Here is a 5,779-nt window from a genome sequence, read left to right on the forward strand (position 1 = left end):
GGGGGGGGGTGGGCCAATTTCATGGTGAAGGAGGATCTTCCTTTACCTTCCCAAGGGCTCTGGGTCTGATTCAGGGGACCTAGAAACAGCCTGGAGCTCTCCAGAGGGGAGAGGAGTCAGTTCTGCTGGGAGGCCCCTCTCATCCTCACTCTTTCCTGCCTTGTTCTCATTAGCTCCTGGAACACCTGACAGAGCCTGAGGAAATAGGAAGCAGACGTTTGTAGCTGATGGCACTGCCTGGTACAAAGAGCAGGAGCATCTCCCATGCTGGGTTGACTTGGAGGGAGACAGGAAATGAAGCTTTGAGCCAGGTCAGCAGGAATAACGAGGAGGATGTCTGCCTCGGGATTGCCTAGCACTTTCTATAGACATCACTCACTTCCCGGTTTTTACCACAGCCTTGCAGCTCTTACTGCTTCCATGTTACAGGGGAGGATGCTGAGGCTCAGAGAGTTAAGACACTGGCCCCAGATCCTATGAGGAGAAGGTGGCAGAACACAGCATTTCAGCCAGATCTCTCTGCCTCTGAATCCATCCTTTTTCCAGAGGACCATGGTTGCCTTAAGGTGTATGACATCAGAATGGCCAGTCTGTTGTGTTTTGAGAAAAATCAACCCATGACAGGACCTCCGCTGACAGCCTACCTGGTGCCAGGTTTCCACCTGCCCACTGGCACAAGGCAGTGAAAGGATCAATCATCACTGGCCTAGGACCAAGCTCCCGCCTGTCTTCTCCATTGGCCGCCTGGGCAGGACCAGAGTGATCACTTCCCTGCTCCCATGTCAGTCCCTAACCCCTCTAAATGCCTGTGAACTCCTACAAAGTGGCATAGTGACTTCTTCACTGGGTTGTCATAAGGATTGAATGAAATAAGGTTTTGGAAAGCATGTGGCACATAGTAGGTATGCAGCTGATGTTGATTAAATTGAAATCAGGAGGTCAGACCATTTTCAACCATGACTCCTGGTCCCATCTGGACTTTTTTTCCTAGTTGACATTTATTCTCTCTCCTGGCAAAGGAGCCTTCAATCCAGCTAATGTTTCCAAACCCAGCCTCTGCCTTGCCCCTCCCAGGCACTGTTTCTGACTCATTTCGTCTGACTCTTCCACCAAACTCTAAGGTGCCAGCATCTTCCCAGCCTGAGCACAGAAGAGTTAAATCAGAGCTTGGGGGCAGAGGCCCTGATGGGGAACTAGAGCCCACAGTGTGGGGTATGAAAGGAGCTAGGCACCCCCTAGCAGCAAATGGGAGCAAACTTAGCTCTGAACCTCAGTTTTCCCCTCTAGGGGCATCTAAGCCCTATCAGAAGGAGCTTTATAAGCAATGAAACACAGAGTAGATGCCGGGAGGGACCATCATGAACAATCCAAAGCAAGGGACAAGCAGCGCTGGCCGTCCAGGCCAAGGCACAGTATCAGGGAAGTCTGGGGATGAAACCAGAGGCACAAAATAATGTGTGATCAGAGTAGGTGTGTAACAACACAGGCTAGTTCCAGGAGGAGAAAGGAGAGCTGCAAGAGTAGACGAGGCCTCAGTCCTAGAAGGCAGAGACTCTGCCTGCCAGGGCATAAGGCGGAAGGCCAGTTGCTGGGATTGGACCAGTGTCAGGACCAGACAACAGACTGAGTTAAAACTCTTAACAGCAACACTTAAGATATTGGCTAACCTGTAGCAGGGTGCTAAATTAGGTTCTACCGTTGGTCCATTTTTCAGATTAGGAAACTGAGGCACAGAGAGATGGAGCAAAACTCCTGACCTCTGTCAAGACTGGCTGCAGGAGGCCTCTTGTTCATAGCTTGAAATCAGCCATGGTGAGAGCATTCAAACCTTGGGAATTGGCAAATGCCACAAACCAAGGCTTTTTTTTTTTAAAGAACTTGTTTATTAGCACACCACAAGACTTATCCCAGAGACTCCATGGCAGCCATGGTGAGAGCATTCAAACCTTGGGAATTGGCAAATGCCACAAACCAAGGCTTTTTTTTTTTTTAAAGAACTTGTTTATTAGCACACCACAAGACTTATCCCAGAGACTCCATGGGCCTCATCTATGGGGAGAGAAGGGCTATCTTAACTGGGAAATAGGCAAAGCCTGACACACAAGATGATGACAACTAACATTTTTTGGAACTTACTGTTATAAGCTTTTTACATGTATCTCATGTAAAAACTTTGTATGAGGATTAAAATTAATTTAATCTCTGTAATAACCTTCTGAAGTGTAGACATTGTTTTTCCCATTTCACAGATGAAGAAACTGAGGCACAGAGAAGTCAAGTATCTTGCTTAAGATCAGGCAGCCACAGGGGAGCCTTGAGTCCTACCGGGCAATCCAGTGCCAAAGCCCATGCATTTATTGCTTTTGTTGTGTTTTTAATGAGCCATTTGTAAATGGTCAAACTCCAGCCAACTTTTTTTTTGAGAAATGTTTTTTGAACATTTGTCTGGTGCCAGATAGAGTATTAGACATGGGGAGCGGGAAGGTTCGCACCAGAGGCTGTAAACCTAGTGATTTAAATGAAGCCCAGACCTGGAGTTGAAGCAAACTGAGTTGAAGACTGGTTCTGCTGCTTACCAACTGTGTGACCTTGAGTGAGTGACTCCAGCTCTCCCAGTCCCCATCTCCACACGTGGAGAAGGCTGAGGACCACAGTCCCCACATAGGGTTATAGTGGGAAGTAAATGATGTGATACATGCACAGTGCTTGGCACAGTATCCAGCCCACAGTACAAGGACTATAAACCACAGGTTTGTGTCCAGGGAGCTCAGTGTGAGGCAGGGACATGGGCATCAATAGACAGTTACTGCACAGAGAGGTGAGAACAGATGAGGGAGTACCCAGTTCTTTCTAAGGGAGTCAGGGAGGGTTATACTAAGGAGGAGGCCTTTGAACAGGGTCTTAAAAGACAAGTAAGAGTTTTCCAGACACAGAAGGGAAAAGGGGGGCTCTTCCAGTGGAGGGGAAGGTGCATTCCAAGGCATTATAGACAAGAGTGAGCATCTAGCTGAACGAAGTACCAGAACACCCCCACAAACAGTGTCATCACGCCTTTGTGTTTATGATTGCCTGTTTTCTCCTTGTAAATTAAACTGTATACTTGGTGGGGGGAGTGGGTTGTAGAGAGAGGGAGCAGAAAGGAATGTTTTCTGAGTCTTGGAGAACAGAGGCTTAGAGCAGATGACCTTTGAACTCTGAAATCCTGCTCTTTGATCGTCTTTTGGGCCCATGTCTGCCGCACAGTTTATAATCATATAGAACCATGTGCAACATCAAATCATCACAGCTGAACACGGCCTCCATCAATCATTGGCTTGGGCTTGATCACCCTCCATTGTTGACGGTTGCCCAGGCTCCACGCGCCAAGGCCTTGTTTCCCTGGGGCCATGAGCACCCTCTGCTGGTTCACTGCCCCTCTTCCATCTGCCTCATTAAACCTTAACAGCTCCAGAATTGAAGCCTGACATATAAGGAAAGGCCCTAATGGTCATTCAACCCCTTTGATTTTCATTTGGAGCTACTGAGCCTCAAACAGTGGAAAGGACTGGCCCAGGGTCACTAGCAGCCTGGGCTCTGTAAAATGGGGATCATCACAGGCTACCGCATTGATTTATGGTGAGGATTTTTTTAAGAACATATAGAAAGTAACTGCTGTAATGTGCACTCTCTTCCTATTTGCAGAGTACTGCCTTCACCAAAGGCTAAAAAGTGGAAGAGGAGAGGTTAGGAATATGGGTTGGTGGGTGGGCAGATCTGTAATTACTAGCTGTGTGGCCTTGGGCAGATCACTTCTCTAAATATACATTTTCTCCCCTAGAAAATGCAAGTAATGATAGTACATTCCTCCTAGGGCTATCATAAGGATTAAATATACTAACACATGTAAGGCACTCAGGACAGTGCCAGGCATGTGTGGTAAGGGGTCAGTAGAGATAGGTGCCTGTTCTTTCATTAATCCTATTGTCTTTGTTATCCTTTTAATCAGTCAGGGTTCTGTGGAAGCTGTTCCTGAACAAGTGACCTGAAGATTGACTCTGCCCTCCTTCCTTCCTCACTCTGGTCACCTCCTCCCATTCCTCTCCTTCCTCACCAACCTGACCATGAGAGAAAGAGAACATGGATTTTAAAAGAAAGTAGGAGTGTCCCCAAGAAAAGGCTAGGAGGGTCTGCAGAGCCTAAGCTGGATCCGGGTCTGCAGAGCCTAAGCTGGACCACAGTGAGGTTGTGGTCCCTCTACCCCAAAGTTGTAGACAGGACAAAATGCTTTGGATTTAGCCACAAGCTTCTGACCTGTCTCCACAGCTGGACCCTTCTGCTCTGGCCCTGGCATCGTGATCAAGGCCAGCAGAGAACCTTTCTTTGTGTGTCTCTGCCACTCCCATCCCACCCAACCTAAGAATTTGGCAGGACCAGAGCTCCTCACACCTTCCATCAGACCCTTCCTCCTCAGAGTACAGGAAGGCAGCAGGTAAATTCAGTTCCTCTCAGGCCTTTGGACCAAACCACTGACACCTGCAGCCTGACCGTGCCCTCCTCTTGTCACCGAGGGGGGTGCACAGTCCTCAGATGCCTCGCTCCTAAGACTGTCCCAGATATCAGGCCACTGTTCAAAGCCCTTTGTGCTTTCTGGAAGCTAGGTTCCTAGCCCTTTCCTGGGAGTTTGCACGTTATCTGCACACCCACTTCCCCTCACCATCACCCTCATCTCTGTCCTCTGCTGTGCCTTTGTGGGTCATGTGCACAATTCCTGAGCACCTGCTATTTACCAGGCACCATGATAGTCATTTTCACATTCCTCTCATTCACTGATAATCCTCACCTCAGTCTCGTGTAGAAGGTATTGTCAGTCATGTCTGAGAAATGAGAAAAATGTAAGGCCCAGAGTGTTAAAGACACTTTCCCAAAGCCACACAGCATTACTAGAGCAGAATAAAGATCTGTCCCCAGGAAAGGCTTCCTAGAGGAGGTAAAGATTAAGCTGGATCTTAAAGCCTGAGTTAGATTTTGAGGAGGGGCACAAAGAGGTGATGACATTCCAGGCAGGAGAAACAGCCTAAGCAGAGGGGCAAAGGAGAGGTCGTGGGGGTGATGGAGAGGCATTTACAGTCTGAACGTCAGAGCGGCTGGAGCAGGTGGTCCAGCAAAGGGGGCAGTCCCCAGCCACAGCCAGGCTGTCACCACACCCACCTTTCATCTGGTCTCCCAGCCCCCAGGCTCCCTGGTCAAGAAACCATTCTTGGCACCAATAGATTTCTTAATCCTCAATATCAGGTATGGAAGAAGTGTCTCCCCTAAGTGAAATTAGGCTGGACTCAAAGCTCCCCATCACTTCTAGCTGGTAAGAAATTCAGTCTCAATCAGTCATTAGTGGGGCGCCCCTCCCCAACCTCTGCCACAACCACCATACCAGAGATTTTCAAGGAAACCATGCTGGCTATACCTGAGATACCCCCCAGCCCAGCCTAACAGGCCCCTCCAGGGTCTGCTGCCTCTGGGCCCCATGTGAGGTTTGCCCTTGTGGGATACTGCAGAAACCCCAGAGGCTAAGATCCAGCCCACTCTACGTACCTCACAACCATGCCCCGGTGGTCCTATCATGGTCTGCACATACACACCGGGCTCCAGTCCCGGAACTTGCTTGTCTTCCTAGGCCTGGAGACCCCCCTCCACTCCTTCACGCCCCCACCTCCCAAGAGACTCCCCTTCCAGGAGTTCCAGCTTTCACAGAACAAAGACCAGGAAGGATAGCTCCTCCCGAACTTGGCCTTTGGTCCTGCAG

General features: G+C 49.1%; 1 protein-coding gene across 2 annotated transcripts in view; it reads left to right on the forward strand.

The window, feature by feature from the left end:
* PTPN5 (protein tyrosine phosphatase, non-receptor type 5 (striatum-enriched)) overlaps positions 1-5,779 on the forward strand; it is a 60,702-nt gene that overhangs the window by 10,346 nt on the left and 44,577 nt on the right. Inside the window, exon 1 of one of the 2 annotated variants that reach the window (XM_008582057.1) lies at positions 4,424-4,468. The exons of the other annotated variant lie outside the window; for it this stretch is intronic. The gene's annotated coding sequence lies outside the window, so the exon portion shown is untranslated. Of the gene's footprint in view, positions 1-4,423; positions 4,469-5,779 lie in introns of those variants that run through there. 2 annotated transcript variants of the gene reach the window in all.

Source organism: Galeopterus variegatus, unplaced genomic scaffold (assembly GCF_000696425.1).
Source record: "Galeopterus variegatus unplaced genomic scaffold, G_variegatus-3.0.2 Scaffold2508, whole genome shotgun sequence".
NCBI classification, from domain to species: domain Eukaryota; kingdom Metazoa; phylum Chordata; class Mammalia; order Dermoptera; family Cynocephalidae; genus Galeopterus; species Galeopterus variegatus.